Below are 20,713 nucleotides of genomic sequence, written 5' to 3' on the forward strand. Positions count from 1 at the left end.
ATACCTACTTCATAAGGAAGATACGTTACTATTCCCATTGTACAGACAGGGAAACCCAGGCACAGAAAGGCAGAGTCACTTCCCTGTGTCTACATAATGGAGAGGATTTGGCCAGGCAATCTGCAGTATCTCAGTGTTTCCTGAAGTGATTCAACAAATTTTGGTTTCTTATAATCTTGTTTAATGACATCATTAGTTTTTGTCTTTTTAAAATACGCAGTGGTTATTTTATAGTAGTCATTAATTCTATAATATGTTTCCTTGTATTTCTGAAAATAAAGGCATCACAAAATAATGATATGGGGAAATTGGAGTAACTTTGTGTATTATTCACATGTGCCAAAGAAGAGTATCTCTTTCCACATGCGGACAGAGCGATATTCTTCTATGTCAAGAGAGTGAGATCTGGAGTGTTGGGGCATTTTGATCTCTCTTTCATTTTTCCTTATAAGGGACACACTGATGGAGCATCTGGATGCAGGGCAAGGTGGCCCTTTATATCTCTTTTTCTTTCTGCACATCTAGATCCTATTCTGCAACTAATGCCTGGACAAGAAAACAGAACCTCTCACTTGTCATGGTAGCTCTTAAAAATCTTGTACAGTTTAATCAATATTCCTTTTTGATATATTCCCCCCTTATTTTGTAATGATTTTCCCTACTTTTTTTTTTTTTACTTGTCTTCAAAACCCAGATGCTTAAATATTGGTTGCTCTGGATCTTAATGGTTACTCCAGAGCCATAGAATATTAAATATGATCTCAGACTTTTAAGACGTGACAGCTTGATTATTTCACAAGGCTAAAACCCTGAATCAAGTCTGTAATTTTAAGAATCAAAAGCTGTTTTCCCAATGATGTAGACATTTTGTAATGTGTGGTCCACAACTATTTACAAGTGATTTACAAGAGGTTTACAGCTGTTGTCTCTTTGTGCTCAAGATCACGGAGAATCCAGGAGCTGATCCTCCTGGGACTGCTGTTAATTTTACTCTCATCTTAGACATGTTTCCTTCCATTAGCAATTTTCTGGCTTCCTTATATGACACTGTAGCCTCATGGCATCCAAGCATTTGTAGGCCACTTGGACAACTTAGCAATGATCTAAAATGTGGGTTTTTGAAACAAGTGACTTAGTGAAACAGAAAATAAAAACAAACAACAATAACACACAACAACAACAACAAAATGCCAGAAACAGAAAAAGTACTTAAGCTAGGATCAGGGGTTGATAGCTTCTTTAGTATAAGGAGAAGTGGGTAACATATATAATATCAATTTGGGGCAACTCAGTGGAATAATTTCAAATGTCTTTGAGAGACAAAGCAAGACTCTTTAAGACAAACTAACCAACTTTTATTGCACGTGGACATGATTTTGGAGGCATTCTGTCTGATTCCAGGTGTGATAGGACCAAACAGATCTCTTCCCATGTGTGCTTTGGAAATCCTATCCTTGTCCTTCTTTTAGTGTAGAAGTCATTATCAGCCTTGAAAATGGGACCAACACTGGCACACAAGGAAAATGTGTTCCCAGGGTGAAAAATTGATACATGTTGTATTTTGGCTCTAACGTGTCTCCAATGTGCACACTTCATTAAAAAGCTCTAGCTTTGCCCTATTATTGTTTGCATTTGTTATTTAGCCTTTGATTGTTTATTTCCAATCTTCCTACATTAACATTTTGTTTCTTAGTTTCTTTATCTATAAAAATGGTGGTAGCAGTAATAGCCTAGGGTTGTTAATTTCACTCGTGTTTGTAAAATTTTAGAATTATGTCAGGCACAGAGGAAACACTATACAAATGTTTGAATAAATACAATGTTCCCAGCTTCTTTTCCATTCTGATAAAAAATTTGGATTAATATACCATTGCACCTGGATGTGGCAGCCCATGCAGACCATGATATTTAAAATCCTAGGACCCACCTTTTTATTTTTTTGAAGAAAAAGGCATTTTTGAATTGCAAGCTATGGAGAGCACTCAATGCCATATTGAGATGTTAGATGAGAAAGATGAGAAAAATAAAAAATTGAAAATCCTAGTCACTGGATAGTGGTTGCAACTTTTTAGGATTATCTTTGGCCCATGTAAATTGCAAAAGCAGACATGAACGTTGACAACACAAACCCGACTAAAATATGACTCTAAAATATGAATGTCTGCTAGCATAAAAGAATCTAATGATAATAAAACCTGAGGAAATAAACATTAGAAAAGAGCAGGTTATTTTCTCTTCCTTAAAAGTCCTGAAATTTAATTTCAGCATTCCTAGTCACAGGATGAAACATCTGTTCTAATGGAAAAATAACAAAAATCCATTTCTGAAAGGCCTCACTGAGAATGTTTCACATGAGTAGATGGAAATATGTATTCCATTTTTAGGTAACTACTCTTTCTGGATTTAAAAAAGCCAGTGGTCAAAATACACAAATGTCACATTTGCCTTCAATCACGACACTCTGATAAGCACAAACATTGCAATACCATCGTGTTTAATTAACTCATTCATGTATCCTTTCTTTCTGAAAACACAGTGACATCCAGGCACTGGAAAATGCTGCAGTCAAAAGCTTAATCCCTGCCTTCAGGCGTTCACACTTTAGCCAGGAAGTCAAACACCACACAATTAAGATATGATGCACTTAGCTCTGTGACAGAGGTAAATACAGGGTGGAATGGAGGAGAGAGGATGAATCCAGACCAGCAGTGTCAGGGAAGGTGACATCTGAATGGTGTCTCTGAAGGCCCCATTAGAATAGCCAGGCAGAGGTTCTTTAGGCAGAAGAAACGATTTGTGCAAAAGCAGAGATGGATAAAAAAGCATGTGCAATTTATCAGACAGAATTAATCCATATCACATACAGCACCTCAGCATGTTGCCTGTATTTCTGTTAGCATGAATATTACGTGTACTTTTATTGATCTACATGCATGTCTCCCACAGCAGACACTAACCTAGAAGCAAGCTGATTCATCCTTATATCTGCCTTTTTGTCTTGCACTTACAACTGGCCTGCATAGGTTTGATGGAATGAATTAATGAACAAATATGAGTGAGATTTCACAAAAACACCTGTGAGATATACACTACCGCAAACACCCATTGAGCTACTCATCAATAAGGGAACCCCTTTGATTTTTGCAAACATGGACCCATTCCCAGGGACAGGACATGGAACAAGTCTCTTAATCTTTTCAAAGAATGTCATCCCGTAGACATTTTTGTGGTCATGTGGAAAAAGGGTCTGGAAAATGTGCTCTCACATGGCATGGCTGGAATGAGAAATGGGAACTATTTTGCCTTCTACACAGATTCTGGAAAAGGCAATAAGAAAAAAAAAATACCAACAGCATCAGTGTTGGTCAACATTCTGTGTCTGAGTTGAAAGGTGCTATAAATGGGGAAAAGTCTGATAGGTCATATTGACCCAGGCCACTTGCCAAAAGGAGCTAACAGATTGGCAAGTCAAATCACGCTGGGGCTTGTGAGCGCTGTCTCATGGCTTTGGAGTCCCAACCATCAGTTGTGAAAATTGTTTTGAAGAGAGAGCCCCCTCCCCCCCAGCATAGTCCAGGGCCCTGGCCTGGTCCAACAGAGAAAGAAGCTCATGTCAGAGCATGAGCCGGGCTCTGCTTCCTGTAGGCAACTTGCAGAGGAAAGCTTTAAGGATATGGAGCTGGGAATTTCTGGGAAGGGAAGGCCCATCATGTAAAAGTAATTTTTTTTTAAAGAAGTGGAGCAGAGGGCAGCGATGACTTCAACACCGGCTCTCCGGGGAGTTTCTGTGCACTGGAATCAGCTAATCGTGGTTATTAAAAGGAAATGTTCCTGATCCTCAGGAAGCGATCCTTCATCCTGGAGCTGTGGAGGCCTTGCCTTCACTTGAATCTTGGGTGGAATAAAGCACTCCTGGATTCACCCTAACACTCAGAACTGGTGATTCACGGGAGTGCGTGTATTCTTCTACGTAAGTGTGATGACAGTGGGTTGGCCCCTGGCTTCTAAGCCCCAGCCCAGGCCCATGGACAGAAGAGCACAGCTTTATGACGACAGCTGGGACGTCAGCTTCACCCTTTCCTCCTCCTCGGAACAACATAATAAAATCTCACTTTCCTGTGTTTTTCTTTTTTCTTTTTTTCTTCTTCCTCCAGGGCTTTTATTTTCCTTCCCTAATTCAGAGGCATGCTGGAAAATTTAACTAAATCTGAAAGGAAAACATTTTGAAAATTCTTAAGATTAAAGTAGGAGTAGGGAGTAATTTCTGATCTGGGATAAGCCCCACTAACTAAAAGCTTTCTCATCCCAAGTATAAAACACAATAAAACTAATATCTGGGAGAAAAAGAGAACGGGGGTTGCAGTTACCCAGTGAAGTCTCCTTTCACACTGACCAGAAGGTAGAGACCATATCTTCCCTATCTCTTCGCCAGCCAGAACATTGAGTATCATACTGTGAGCATGCATAATGCTCATTGAAATTCAGAGACTGCCTAGTTTTACAGTTTGCATACTTACATTCATTCATGCAACGAGGCACATACAGACTGTTGACATTATTATTATCTAAGATTAAAAGTATAAATGGAAACGAAAAGACGTTGCTCTCAAGAGACCTTCTTTCCACCATCTGCCATGCTAGGTGAGATGCATCTGTTTCATTTTCACACATTTCTTTGCTCGGTTCGATCTAGCACCAAAAGACAAACATGCCATAGATTTGGGGGGAAGGGTGGGATCCTGTTCTTGCTGGGATTAGTTGCCAGGCATTTTAAAAAGGATTGTCTTCCCCGAAACAGAGGACAGCTATGAAAATTATCCAAATGCTGGCTGCAAGGGGAACTTGACCTCTGACCCAGGCTAAGCCAGCAGATGCAGACATCCTTCCCATCGGCCCTTCATCTCTGACCCTCTATGAACTTTGAAGAACCTGGAATTAGACTTATTCCTCAGTCCATACAATGATGGCCTATGCTTATGCCCAACTGGTCCTGACTCACTAAAGGTTCTTCCCACAGGGATCTGATAGGCATTCGTGTTTTATTTTTTTCTCATTCACTTCTTCTCAAAAAAGTCTTGATTCTCTATCAAGCCACTACTTTCACTTTATTATGTTAACTGTTCTACCAGATCTTAAGACAAGGTAGGAGCTATTGAGGTTGCAACTGGCCCACTCAATGAAAACAAAACAAAATAGGACCCACAAACTTTAAACTCCTTTTCCCTTTCTCCCCCCGCATGAAAGGAAGATAGGAAAGTGAAGATATAGCGAAACTAGTGTTTTTGCTAATTGCATAACTTTTCACCCAGTTGTACTGATTTCATAGGAACTGGATGCTATTATCTTTGATTTCTGATAAACCTGAAAAGCAAGTTCAACACATGGTAAAACATGTGGCCTCTGACAGGCAGTGACTTACAGAAAAGAATAACAAACAGTTATTTGGAGAGCGTCAAGCTACTTGGAGAGTGTTATATGGTTCATCGGGGATCCTTTTAAAGGTGACTGTTCAGAGCCTCCCTCTCAAAGACACCCACACAAAGCCATCAGCTGCAGGGACACTGGGGACTTAGCAGTACATCTTCCTAGCATAACAGTTTTTGTGACAGCCCTTTCCAAAAGGCAACACAATGAAAACCAAGGCAAAGCACAAAGAGTGAAAACAGATGCTGCTTCATTTTCTGTTGCACCCAGACCTTGAAAAGTCGAAACAGAGCACTCTACCCAGCTTCAAGTCAGATGTCCTTTCTGCCACACACAGAACAACTTCACCTCTAGAAGGACCTGAATGCCCCCTGTATCTTTAACAGCCTTCACAACGATATACAAGGAAGAGTTAGATGTTCATTGACAAGCCAGGCTTTGACAACAAAGAGCTGTGATTAGGCAGAAGGAAAATCATTGGAAAAATGGTTTGGCATATTGATCTACCCTCACCCTGTCTTCAAAAAGAATTTTTTTTTTTTCTGAAAAGCAAAGCTATATGACCGGTTCACCCAGGGCCTTGGGTGGAATACAGGACAAGCAGACTTGTAACTGCTCCTGTAATTCTAGTGCCTTAAGAGAAGCGGTGACTTGGTCACATGAGAGAACACCTCTGCAAATATGCAGCCCAGACCCCCACGAGGTTAATTGTGAAAACACATATCGCATCTGTGTAAGTCCTGCTCATGACACTTATTGTTTTCATGTTTTCTAAAAACTTTCAATTAAAAAACATTTTCCCCACACCTTTGTTCTTAATGTAGCTCAGTCTTATACTGAATGGATAGGTGTAACTTGTTCCCTCCCTCTTCCTTCCCCTGAAGTTTGGCTGGTAAATGTCAGCCTTGCTAACTATTGCTCCCCACTGAAAGTGCTGCTGTGCACCAGGGCGCAGTGCAGGATGCTGCCTGCACGTCTTCAGGAGGCAAAAGGGGCAGGTCCCTATACCCCTTGGAAGGAGCAAGTTTCCTGCTCATCAGGATGGTTGTTATGTGGACAGGCTCTGGGCCTTTTTCAGTTCTCATTCTTATGCATTTTACGCAAGTTTTATAAGCAAAGAATGTCAGAGTTTTGAACACATACAAGCCTTCTAAGCCACACAATATAACCTCTCCCAAAATATTTCTTTGCAAAATGGTCAATCAGACTTTAGGAACAGGGAGCTGGTGGAATTTTTTCTTTCAAGAGACACCGATTAAGCCCTATCGGCGGACTTGTTTCTTCATTTTTACAGATGAAGAAATGGAACTCAAGGTGTTCGTAGCGAGTAAGAGACAAAATGAGATCTTGAACCCAAGTCTGATTCCAAAGCCTGTATATTTTACCTGCAATAATATACATCCGATAGACACTGTCTTTAACATTTTCACAGCTGAAGGAGGAGGGTTCTATGTAATGGCAGATCCATGTTTGCAGTAACAGCATCACTGACTATGAGGCTAAGTTTGGGAAGTCGGTTTCTAGGTGGTTTTGTGTGTGTGTATGTGTTTAACAGATGTCCTGCTCTTTCATATTCTTTCTCTTAAATAAAATATAATTAACAATTGGGCTAAAGATTAAACCTTGTTTGATGTCACCCCACCAATGCTGAATGTGATTTGTATAAACCCAGGAATGACGACAGGAGAGTGGCTTACTGTCACAGACAGAAAGAGGGAGATCCCAGTGTTTACACATGAGATAATGTGGCCTTTCTTCTGGTCCCTGTATGCCAAGTTAAATAATCACTCTTGATCAAACAGAGTACAATATTTTGCTCATATAAGGTAAGGGCACTTGCAGTGCTTTTGATTTTATCCATTTCTGTTCACTACACACTGATAATGTGGGCCCTACAACAAAATAAATGGTTAATCCAATCAATCGAGATAGAAATGAAAATTGGCCCCAGTGGCCAGTGGGAATCAAGAAAAGACGGAATTTTGTTACTTTTCCTTTGGCTTTTCTTCATGGTGTTTAATAACAGAATGTTTTGCCTGAAATATTTTACATGATCTGATTGGATATTAACTGCCAAAGTAATGTTTGAGATACAAGTAATATTCCAGAAAACCTCTCAGAGAAAAATGTTAGAACCAGAAGAGCTCCCTAAGGGCCAGAGTTGAGGACCCTGAGTTGGTGCCCGGTGCTGTGCCTTCTTTAATACCCAGGCCGAGAATGCTGTCTGTCCCGTAGCACACAGTACTAGAGAATAGCTACCTGTTCAATGAATAAATAGAATCGTTTACTTAATGCATTCAGAAGTTGAGCTTTTATTCCATTTTTATTTTATTTTTTACTCAATTTGATCTTCAAAGAGAATAGGCTTTATTATAGAGACAATCCCAGATCCGCAGGAAAGCACCTTCTGTTGATTGGTTTCTGATCCAAGAAGCAAACTCAGACCAGGACACCACAGATAGGTTTGCTATGGCTTGATGAGCGTTTATTTTGAGAAGTAACCATGCTGGAAACATGCTTATGTTAAAACTACTATATGAGCTTCTGGGGGAAAGGGGGTGGGGTGGGGGTCAATCGGGGAAAAAGAAGACATATGTAAAACTTTAGACAATAAAATGCTACCATTGATTGTAGAAGAGGGATCAGTGACTCCTTTGATGGCAAGAGAAAAGACTTGGCTTCACCTTAATTGTTGGTCTGTAAGATGTGAAATTTAAGTTCTAAGATACTAGTCTAATGAACTTTGTATCAGGCAACATATGCTGGTGTCTTAGTTCCACATATTCCTGAGCTAAGATGAACAATTATGTTCACACACAGTCCATTCAGAACCATGATGAAGGTCACTTTCAATGGAAACCAAACAACTATGGACCTACCATGTGCAACCTGGAACAACCGGTGACTCCAGGGCTCTAGGGATTGTAGGTCACATGCAGGTAACTGGTCTGACCAAAGTAATGATTAAACCAGCTCTGCACACGTACATAGTCTTCATCACACTCTCAAATTAGACACAGTGAGGTGGATGCGGCCATGGGCAGGCTGGAATCATGCCCTCAGGCCATTATGAATGCAGTTTGGAGTCAGACTTGAAAAACTGACTTCCTCAAGTCCTTAGGTAATGTCTGCCCTCTTCCCAAGGAGCAATAGGTCAGCAAGTCATCCCGCCCTCCCGCCCCCTTCCTAAAAGGAATGTAAAATAATTCGGAGTTCAATGAGGGATGTTATACTGAGCATCCAAATCTTGTCTGACCGAGAATATTGAAAATGTTGTAAGACCCATTATGCTAGCAGTCTATCAGTATTTACTGGACAATAGCACCTTGAGACAAAGCTAAAGTAAACCTTTACTGTGAAGTTTGTGGTATCTAGTTGAGTAGAAAAGTCAAACACAAATACAGTAAGTATAGAGCGGGACAAGCCAGTCCAGGTGCAGGATTCAGTGGTTGGTTGAGATATGAGTGAGTGGAGCATATCTAAAGCAGCTGTTTTGTATGTTGGCAGCATCCTAGATACGTACACAGAAAAACAATGAGAATTGGGCATTTACAAAGGTACATTATTCATAATGCCCTGAGTCATAGACTTAAGTATATAAACCCATGATGTTTTATTGTTCCAAGAGGAACAACATCTAGGCATCCAGGGATACACCTGCCCAGTAGCGCCCTGTAGAGGGTAATCCTATTTCTGATTTTCTCAGCCAACCAGGCAGGGAAAAGGCTGTGTGTGTGTGTGTGTGTGTGTGTGTGTGTGTGTGTGTGTAGGCAAGGACAAGGGGGTCCTTAGCTCCAACTCACTACACCAAGATGGCAGTGTCATGAAGGCTAGAGCAAGGGGCAGGGGAGGAAGACAGAGGAAGACTGGAGGATGGGAAGCTGCAATGGGGGCTCTGCAGGCATGATCATGAACATCCATCCTGGCTACTGGGAGGATGCAAGTTTGTCTCCTCTCTCCCACCTGCTCTGCATTAACTCACTGGTCACACAAAGCTGGGCACTTTCTTCCTCTACACAAGGACAGAACAGTGTAGTGATAAAGGGGGAACTGCTGTTTCCTTCTTTAACTCCTGGCTGGATGTAGAGGGCAGAGAGGAAGGAGGGAGAGAGAAGGCACTGCTCCCTTCATTTCACGGATCATCATTCACACCACTGCCACGCCCAGCCACAGGTCTGATCCTAGTTCCCGCAGGGATTCTGGGAAGGGGAGGAGCACATGCCAGGCGGGGAACCTTTAATGGGAGGTGACCTGAAGCAACAAGGACAAGAAAAGGAAGTGGATTTTAGAGTGAAAGCAGTCCTTGGGTCCTCTGGCTTAGAAACCACTTCTGCTTTCCCCTTCCTCTGTCCTCCTGGGTGCTGCCCCCTGCAGACTAGACTGTCTGCAAACCAGGTGTGGTGCTTAGGGCAAGGTGGTCTGTTCTGGAAATTAACCTGCATGGGACCTGGATTCACAACAGTGTTTTCATGAATTTTTATCCAAAAGAACAAATAAATCCACCCATGGAGAATTATTCCTCAGGCTTCACACACAAAATGAACTTCTCATTTGTTTTGCAATTTAACAGAATCTCATTTGAGGAAAGCTAATCATTGTCATTAAAAACTCTGACCCAGAGAAAAGGGTTTTATGACTCGCTTTGTACATTCTGCTGAAGAAAAGACAAACTACAGACGTTTCACCAGGTAAGATCTGGCTTCAGTGCGGCTCACTAGTGTGAGATGAGGTGTTCTTGTTGGCCGTGACTTGGCAGAAATTCTTCCCCAACTCCTATCCCAGCCCCGCCTCCACTTCTACCTCTGCTGAAACACCCAAGCTGAGGATAACTTCAAAGTGAGCATAACTCATATGTTGTGCGGAAGCCAGCACACCCCGGCTGTTGAGAATGAAATGTACCTATCTCTTCGCAACTCTGAGTTCAGTGAATTCATGTTAGTAGCCTGAAGTCATCCCCGGTGGAAGATTTTACATCATGGGAACAGGCAAATGCTACAAATTAGGACTTTCCTTTGAGAGGGCCAGTTTATCAGTACACCCTGGGGAAAAGTGAGCAGTTTTTTTCAGAGGACCTTTTAAGATGTTGCTACTGAATCACTAGAGAATATTATTATATGTTTTACAAAAATATACAATAGGTAAGAAGTAAATTTAATGCTCAAATACAATGTTCTTTTATCACTCAAATGTGTTATAAAGTCATAAGTGATATTACTCTTCTTTGGGGAAAGTAGAGGAATATAAGCTAAAAAAGAATAAAAAAGCAGGTAGATTAAACAAGTCCTGATTTTCAAAGAAGAACTTGCTCCGATAGAGTCAAAACAAAAAGATAAAAATGTTAAATTACTTGCACTAATGCTTCTGGCTTAAAAATGTATTAGTATAGTTTATGCCACAATGCAGAGGGCAAAGTTTTCCCTTTGAAGTTACAAACATAACTTCACATTTGGGGGGTAATGAAGGAATCCCAAAAGGCCTCTAACAACTTTTTTACCAGTTTGCATTTCAAAGCTTTAAATACCTTATTTGCTATATACCCGTGACATTGAGACAATCTCATTAAAATACACATTAGTTCCTTAGAAAGGTAACACATCTTTTGAAAAAAGATTCTCTCTGTCTCTCTCTCTCTCTCTCCCTCTCTCTCTCTATATATATATATTCAGATTAGTGAACAGCTTGAGAGTGGGGTGGAGGACAAACATTTTTGTAGGTAGTTAGATCTAGGAGAAATACTGAACAAGTGTTCTATTGGAACAGTCAGAGGTCTGGAATAGTGAATTTAGGACAAGATAAGAGCCCTTGCAAGGAATGTGAAGAGAGGAGTTTTGCCTGTGATTGGTTGGACCTCAAATGTGTGAGCTGGACAGTTGGCTCCACTAAACCAAGGACTCTGTATTGTCCTCACTACTGTGCTTTGATGGGCCTGGATCGTATTCAAGTTCAATAAGTATGTGTTTAATAAATGAGGACTATAGTACGAAAGGCAAAAATTAACTGTTTTTCAAAAGTCTTTCTGTGTTTTTATATTAGTTTAGAAATAGGTGAAATAACACATTTTTGGACAAATCTTCTATTTGACCCACTTATAGCATCAGTTCTCACTAAATGTGGAGATAACATCAGTTTTTAAACTTATGTTCTTTCTACATGATTACTTCATCCTCTCCTTTAGATGACAAAGCAAAGACGATGAGTTGTCAGAGAAGAAGCCTGTGGCAGAATCAGGACCAGATTTACAACAATGATGTCCTGGGGTAAGTTGCTGCTTTCTCACCACCCAGTTTAACTGTCCTAGCAGTCTTTTTTGAAAGCACAAAAGAAAGAGAATTGCAACAAAGGGAAATTGGGTCTCTACAAAACAACAGTGCGATTTTTTTGAAGCCAGAAAACAAAGAATATTTTAGCCACCGTAGGTAATTTTATGTTTTAGTCATCAGGATTTGAAGCACCCTTAAAGAGCTCATGTTCCCTGCTGACATTCTAGAAGTTATCTGAATCCCAAACTGAAAGTCTTTTGATAAAACCCAGGGCTCCACTGTCACGATATAACCCACTCCCATTTGTAGACCAGTCACTGGGACATTGTTTCTTAAAGAGGCAGGAAAGTGGGAAACCTTTCTATAAATGGCCTAATGAGCGTCTGCATTTTGAAATGGCCTCATGGTGACTCAAGAGCAGTGCTGCTTCAATGGCCTCTGGAAGAACCACAGGACCGCAAATATTTAAAGAATGAATCCCCATGTCCCTCCAAAAGCCCTTTGTTATCTTATGTGAATATATTTTATCCATTGGATTTCTCCATGATAGTAAAGTTTTCATTATATTTTCATAACCCAAGCTAGAATGGAGTCACTCAACTTTTACTGTGAGGTTGAAGTCATCCCTACTCATAACAATACTTAGATTGTTGGAAAAGCACCTTTACCTTGTTCACCACCTAGCAGCTCACTTTTAAATTCTTACAAGTTGCAAATCACAAAAAAAAAAACAACACCCCACACCTGTACATCAACATATCCCATTAACTTCTAGCACCCTGTGATTAGCTGTATAATTATCTATTTTTAGTCATTACATCTACATGGTAAGTTAAATATAAACTACATAAAGATTTTTACAGGCAATATAGTTGAAATAAATAAAAGAAAAGAGAGGGGAAAAGCTAAGCCCTGGGATCAATATACGAATTTTTTCTTTCTGAGACATACACCGAGTGGCCAGATTATTATGATCTCTGAATGCATAATAATCTGGCCACTCAGTGTATATCCTATATAATAAAAGGCTAATATGCAAATTTTCCCCTCGACCAGGAGTTCGACCAGCAGGCAGGCCAGCCAACTGCCCATGTTCCCTCCCCCTGGCCAAGCTGGCCGGACCCCACCCATGCACGAATTCATGCACTGGGCATCTAACACACACACACACACACACACACACACACACACACACACACACACAGTGGCCAGATTATTATGCGTTCAGAGATTATAATAATCTGGCCACTCAGTGTATATGGTCTCATCAGGGCAATGACAAAAGGAAACACATCTTTTTCAGGACTCTTCTACCTATGAACACATACTAAAAGAGTCTTCAAATGCTACTGCTGAAAAGACAGACTATTGATCCATCCTTTCATTGTATTTTCAGTGCATCATAATGCCATGGCCTTTTGGAAGGTTCAGCAATAAAACTATGAAGCGACCAGGGTATCTCATGTAGGGCTCTGGGCTTTGTCTTCAGCGTCGGAGCTGGATTTGGGGTCATGCTGCTGTGAATCAGCTGCTTCTGGAGACACCCCTCTGGAGACACCCTTGTCACTTGCCATGAATTACATGGTTATCCATCATGGGGACAAATCTAGCCCAGGAAAGCTCACTTCGGAATGAATGTGGTGTGGCTTGAAGACCTAATACAGAGAAGTGCACCCAGAGGAGTGATTGTGATCTTTCAAATCAATGAAATCTTGGAAGCCTTCTGTAAATTGCTTTCAGAAAAAATGGTTCCCTTCTCAACACATAACTGTACTTTTTCATTCGTCTTTTGTTAAGTCATTCTGACGAAAGGGCTGGACTAGGGATTTTTAGACCTGAAATAGTGCCAACGGGGACCAAAAAGAATGTTCTATTATCTTGCCTATTACCTTAACAAACTCTGGACTTTCAGAAAGGGCAGAGACAATAGACATTTAGAAACTCATCCGCAGCTGACTCGGAGAGACTGTCAAGCATGGTGCAGGAGGGCCTGCGAAATTCTCCACCTTAAATCTGAATTACTTTCCCTCCTGTTTTGTTTCAGGGGCCTTCTTTCCCTTCTTTGAATAGGTCACTTTTTTTCCTGCTACAAAATCCCCGCACAAGCTGTTTCTTCTGTCTGGAATGCTTTTCCTATACTGTTCATTTTTCTAAATCTTACTTGTACTGCAGGTTGTTGGCTTATTTTAAAATATAAATGCTACTTCCTTTGCAAAGAATTTGCCTGACCACCTAATCTAAATCAGCGCCCCTCCCCCCCGCAACTTTCCATCTTTTATTAAACCCTTTAATTTTTAGCATTTTTTTTTTTTTTGCCATCTGCATTGACACTTTTGGTTTACCTCCTTTCTGATTTGTGTGTCTCCTACTGGCATGAAAGCCTCTCAAAGGCAGAGACCATGGATACTAACATGCGGTGGGGACTGTAAATATTTGCAATATTATAGAATTTAAAAAAATAAATGAATGAGTGGAGTCTATGAAAAAAACTGACAGCCATATTGTGGATTTTAAATAAAGATGTATTGATGTTACTGTGTTCAATTAAGTAACATTAAACTTCAAGTTTTAGAGCTTGTACACAAATCAGGAAGTTTCAATTATTCATGTTTGAAAATAACATTTTTCTCAATGGAAACATGTCCTCTAGGTGAAATTTCAACAATTCGATGGTCCCTTAATATCAGGGATTTTTAATATCTAGTTTTATAGGGTTTTGTAAGTATAAGAAAAATCACTGTATTGATGCTAAGTGAAGGGTAAAGAAAGCAGCTCCGTTAAGCTTTTGACCTACTTTCTCTCTGGTTTCTTCAAGGCAACTGAAGTCCTTAATTGGGTACCATTTGTGGGTGGCTATTTCACTGCTGGCCAGTCAGAGGCATATAAATGAAATGGGTTTTATAGACTTACCAATGGTATATTCACTCACATAATTTTCTGTCATCAGAAAGAAAAATAAAGTCAAACTCTGGATATTATTAAGTCAGCTGTAAAACTATCCAGGTGTTACTTTAGAAACAGTATGGATTGGTACAGAGTTAAAGGCGGTTTTGATTATTATATAGAGGTTGATGTGGCAGATTTAGTAAGTTTTGAGTAAAGAACGTGCTGGGATCAACAGAATCCATGACAACCTATTTAGTGCTTTAAATAAAGTGCTGCAATAGTAAGAGGGAAACCAACTAGGTTTTGCTGCTCATTCCCCTCCAATCGCAATGGAATATCTTTATGGTCAAAATTAGCATGGAGATTAGGTACACATACCCTTTAAGCCAGCATTTCTACTGTGAAGAGTTTACCTTACAATTTGTTTCACAGTACATAAAATCCCTTTTTTTAAAAAAATATATATAAATTTATTGGGGTGACATTAATTAATAAGATTATATAGGTTTCAAGTATACAATTCTATAATGCATCATCTGTATATGGTATTGTGTGTTCAGCACCCAAAGTCAAGACTTTTGTCACCATATATTTGACATCCTTAACCTCTTTACTTTCCACAGTCCACATTTAGGATACATCACATATAGAGACACAGCTATCATTAAGGCCGAAAGGCAAAACTCCTGCCTCCTGCTACTTCTCCAACAGCTCACTCTTGTGAGCAGAGATGAGGGAAGAGAGAGGGCATCCCTGAGCAAAGGAGGCTGCTGCTGGTCAGGAGAGAAAGGCTTCCCTAGTGTCCATGTGCCATGTTGAGAATTTGAGAATAGCTCTTACCGCCCATAGAAATCACTATTGCTCTTGGGCTTTGGCTAGATCACCTAATAATTTTCTCAGGTTTGTAAAGAAGTAAGGGCCGAAACCGGTTTGGCTCAGTGGATAGAGCGTCGGTCTGCGGACTGAGGGGTCCCAGGTTCGATTCCGGTCAAGGGCATGTACGTTGGTTGCGGGCACGTCCCCGGTGGGGGGTGTGCAGGAGGCAGCTGGTCGATGTTTCTAACTCTCTATTCCTCTCCCTTCCTCTCTGTAAAAAATCAATAAAATATATTTTTAAAAAAAGATTTAAAAAGAAAGAAGAAAGAAAGAAAGAAAGAAAGAAGAAAGAAAGAAAGAAGGAACAGGCCTCAATCTACTCACCTTAATCCATTTAGTCAGATCTGATTTGCATTGTACATTTGTACTCCCTCCATGGCAACTGAAGAATATTAAAAGTGATCCTAGGGGGAAAATATGCTAGAAAGTGCTTCAGGTATTCTTTTCTTAACTAAGAGAGCCCAAGGGCAGAATAACTAGATCCCAACATTTCTAGGAATAGCATCTCCTTGTTGAGAGCAACCTGAAATATGCACATACTGCTGCCCAACTTCCAAGAAGAATGTCTAGTGATTTAATCAGAGTAAAGATACCAGCCAAGCAATAGCAATAAACTGATCTCTTTTTCATGAAGATGTTGTGCCTCATTTAAGAGCTCTATTAAACTTCCAGGTAAAATGAGATTTTGCTACCTTCTATGGCTCCAAGAAACATTTTTCTATTTTTTCCTATTAACTATATGGGTAAGAAAAACTAGCATGTGGTCTTTTCCAAATCTCCAGTAACTGGGTGACTTTCAGTAAGCAGAAATTCGAAATTGCTACTGAATGCTACATTGCATGTTTTCTATATACAAACACATGCTAACAAGCGGGAACACTAGGAGTAGCTACTCTGTACTTAAAACATCCATCATTTCTTCTGCAATTGTGTTGGGAAGAAATACTGAATAGAGAAGATTCATTATCTAATGCACAAAATTCAAACTGTTACTTTAAGGCAAGCAGAAAAGAATAAAAATGTGCCTCCCTGCAGAATATCTTTAAGCAATAATCTTAAATCATGCAGAACTGAGCAAAACTGAAGTTACTAAAGCCAAAATTTTCATTTGTTCATTGTTAATTGACCCACCTCTTAATATGTATTCATAATACAATTTCTTAAATTCTACTTCTGACTCTTTATGATTTCTTTTTCCCAAATAAAACAAAATTGAAAAAAAAATCTGCTAAAAATGTTCAATAGAAATAAAACAGCTAAGTCATTTTAATTAATTGTATTTGTTATAAAACTAGATAGCTATACCTTCATGCAGTGTTTTATATTTATTCCTGTAATTCTCCTTACTTTATTTTTTACTTCTTTTCCACCCATGAGAATTGTTTGTTAAGCCTAAAACTGTCTTATAGTGTCTTTGCTCTATCTCCTTCCTTTATGCCATCATCAAGTTCATTAATTACCAGGTATTTTCACCCAGGTAGTTGACAAAGCATTGGATTGCGAGGACTGCCTTTTTAAAAATATATACATATTTTATTGATGTTTTACAGAGAGGAAGGGAGAGGGATAGAGTCAGAAACATCGATGAGAGAGAAACATCGATCAGCTGCCTCCTGCACACTCCCTACTGGAGATGTGCCTGCAACCAAGGTACATGCCCTTGACCAGAACCGAAACCGGGACCCTTCAGTCCGCAGGCCAACGCTCTATCCACTGAGCCAAACCGGTTAGGGCAGGACTGCCTGTTTTATGCCACTCCACTACAGACTCCCTCTAGGCCAGGTTGACATCAAACACCACACTTTGGTGTGGTTGATACTTAATAGTTGCATAATCCAGCCCTTCTTGATCTCATATTTCTCTGTTTTGGTCATGTGAGTGTAAAGCTGGGGTTTTTTAAATGTCTTGCTGAACTGAATACTCACGGTATCTCCTGATCTTATCACTAGGAACTATGTCAAAGGACATAGAAACAGAAAGTGGATTCCTTGAGGTCAGACACTGTATCATATCCATCTCTGAATTCCCAGTTCCAGACCCAATCACTGAATGACATATACATAAATGTTCAATAATTGTTTATTGGGAGAATCATAGGGTTTCAAGGAAGTTACTGTGTGGTCCTAGCTATGCTGCTTTATTGCTAGTCTCTGAGATTCTGAGTTCTAAATTTGAAACAAAAAAGTGCTAGAAAGTTTAAAGATCTCTTTAAGATATAAAATTCTATCTCAATTGACATTCCATACCTGTAACAAAGTAGGAGGATGACCCATATCCCTAACTCTACGTAGATTTCTGAAAAAAATTGTGTGTGTGTGTGTGTGTGTGTGTGTGTGTATCAATATACCCTCAAATAAAAATGGTGTGTCGTCTCCATATTGTGTAAAGCAAATTATTTAACCCCATATCTACAAACTCAATATGATGCCAAAGACCTGTAAATTTGAAAAAATAATGCAGATTGGGTTTTATGGTCCAGTTGTTTAACATATATAAATATGAGCTCAGATACCCTAAAACATATTACTAGAAGCACAGTGATCTCAGCATTAGTAGACTGACATTCCAAGGACTGAGTGAACCTTTCAAGACTCATCTTCAATTAGTCCTTCCAAGAAGAGGGGCTATTATTTAAATACATTAAGAATGAAGAATTCTATGCACAATTAAGAAAAAAATATATGATTTAAATGTGAGCTTCATACAGACTGAGAACTATGAAATGCATATTCTAAAAAACCCCAGTGTTTCTGTTTACTGGGGCTAGTTAGTATGTGGGCGACAGAAATGGGGCACACACATCAAACACAAATTGGCTTTGTCCAGCAAATTGCTCCCACCTGCCTCCTCCTGGGAGTTACACTGACTTCTTGGCTATTTTCTTCCCATAAATGGATTTGGTTATAAGATTGGGAAACGAGGTATACAGTACTTTCAGAAGCTTTAGTTTAATGGGGTTTATGAGGGAAATATGCTATTTTCATTAAAAAGAGAAATTTACTAAAAGAAAATTTTGAGGGGGAAGACTGAAGCATTTGGGAAATAGATGAAGGTATTAATCTCAGGGGGGGAAACATACACAGACAATATTCACCACCATTTTTCTGTCCCTCAAGCTGATGAATTAGTTTAATCTTTTTCGATTAGTTCCAGATTAGGAACTGGAACTACCATTTACTCTATTTTGAAAGAAATTAAAAGGCTATGGTTTCAACATTGTGGTCAACGTTTATTAACATGTCAAATGGTAATAACTTACATACTCTGGGGCACTAACATAAGGATGACAGCAGAGACAGTGCAGGAAAGCATGCTGAAAACTGTAAAAGTTTCTATGGAGGTTAAAATTGTAGAGTACTATTATTGATGGTAAAATAAATAAATGATCACTTACTTAGAATTTAGAAATGTTCCTCAGGAACACTCAGAATGCTTGGCTGGTGTGGCTCAGTGGTTGAGTGTCATCCCATGAACCAAGAGGTCACATGCCATGGTTGCGGGCTGGATCCCCAATAGGAGGCATGCAGGAGGCAGCTGATCAATGATGTTTCTCTCTCATCCATGTTTCTCTCTATCCCTCTCCCTTTTTCCTGTCTCTCTAAAAATCAATAAAAACATATTTTTTTAAAAAGAATGCACAGTGAATGATGTAGATGTTTACAGCAACTAGTTAGTCCATACTCTGCCCTGGACCTCATTGCTCCTGCCACCCTCTCCCCCATCCCTGGCCATGTATAGGGAGGAAGGAGAGTGGAAATGAATCAGGGCCCACTGAGGAGAGAGGTGTACTAGGCTACCACTCAAAGAGTACGAAAAAGCAAAGTTCCAGACCCCTAATTCTCCAGCCAGACAGTTATTTGGGCACCTCACACCAAGTGCCTGGATTCAAGGCTGGCGGGCATTGCCCAACCCACCTCTCTGGGGGCCAGAGCCATGTGAGGTTGTTGTGGAGCACCTACCAGCTCATGTGTTTGTGGCTTTGTGTCACAAACAATGTGTTTCAACATCCTGTGCCATCAGGATCCCGGGAAATATGTCTGCACTCATTATCCATGAAAGGAGTTGATTGCCTAAGCAATTTGCCTGCTTTCTACAGAGTGGGGAAAGCTATTAAAGACACTTTTAGCCACAAGATTGCATTGTCAGCAGTCAGGCTCTCCTCCTTTCTTTTTCTTTTTCTCCCTCTTTCTGCAATAGAATTTGGAGATAAACTCATTTTCTGCTTGGATTGTTCATCTTGAATTCAAGAGCCCAGAAACGTGTTAATCCTGTTCTGAAAGTGGATATGACAAAAGAAGGGGAGAGAGATGCCAGACAGTTACAAATTGCTGGCTCCCTTCTCAGGAAGGGGTGCTGTCGAGGTGGTTTGCACACATTTGGACTTGGGAGGGGGATGCTCCAGGGAATTTGGAGACTGGCTTGTTGCCTGTGTTCTCCTTCACCTTGGATTCCATCACTAGATTGCACCTGCAAGAGCTTCTCATCTGCCTCCGCCCAAACATCCTCCAAAGTGGATATGCAGTTGGGTGGAAGAGAGTTGGAACACAGGACTCCCTGGGCCATATTCTATGCTCATGAGAAAAATAAACTGAGTGACTCACTGAGGAGTACACCTTTCTCCACTAATCAGTGGTGACAAAGTAGTGGCAAAATCTCTGCAAAAATCTCCCGAGCCTCCTGAATTCATGCCCCCCATGTACACACAGAGCCTCCATCTCAACCCTGGCCCCTGGGAAAGGAAGATTTGATGAACCTGGATCCACTGCGGGAAGAGATGTAGGCAAACACCAAATCTTCCACAGGGGAAAGGTGGAACACATACTTACTATCTGCTTTGGTGACAAACCTGAAAAACAAGCAGGGTTTTAAGTTCCCTGAGCACCAACTGCTCACTCAGTAAAATCTAGGGCACTTAGCTCCTCTCGTATATGCCAGGCATGTGTAAGTACTGTCTCACTGTATCCTCAGAGTAATCCTATGAAGTCATTATTGTTATTACACCTTTTGTACACACAGGAAAAGAAAACAGGCTTAGAGAGGTCACATAACTAACAGAAGATCATGCGACTGGTAAAACATGGAGCCAGGATTTCCATCCAGCTTTCACTGCTTTAGAGTTCAGTTCTTGAAATCTAGACTATTCTATTCCATAGAGAAGGCATTATACATTTCCTATTTGTTTCCTCAGCTGGCTCATGATAAAGTATTGTTGTAGCTCCTCAGGATAAGGCTGAAACAAGATGTGCACTATACATAGATCATAACCC

General features: G+C 40.2%; 1 protein-coding gene across 1 annotated transcript in view; it reads right to left on the bottom strand.

The window, feature by feature from the left end:
• The window catches only part of SLC8A1 (solute carrier family 8 member A1), a 299,075-nt gene that overhangs the window by 151,263 nt on the left and 127,099 nt on the right, over nt 1-20,713 (bottom strand). The gene's annotated exons all lie outside the window — the stretch shown is intronic.

The sequence above is a fragment of the Eptesicus fuscus genome, chromosome 16 (assembly GCF_027574615.1).
Source record: "Eptesicus fuscus isolate TK198812 chromosome 16, DD_ASM_mEF_20220401, whole genome shotgun sequence".
In the NCBI taxonomy this organism is placed as follows: Eukaryota; Metazoa; Chordata; class Mammalia; order Chiroptera; family Vespertilionidae; genus Eptesicus; species Eptesicus fuscus.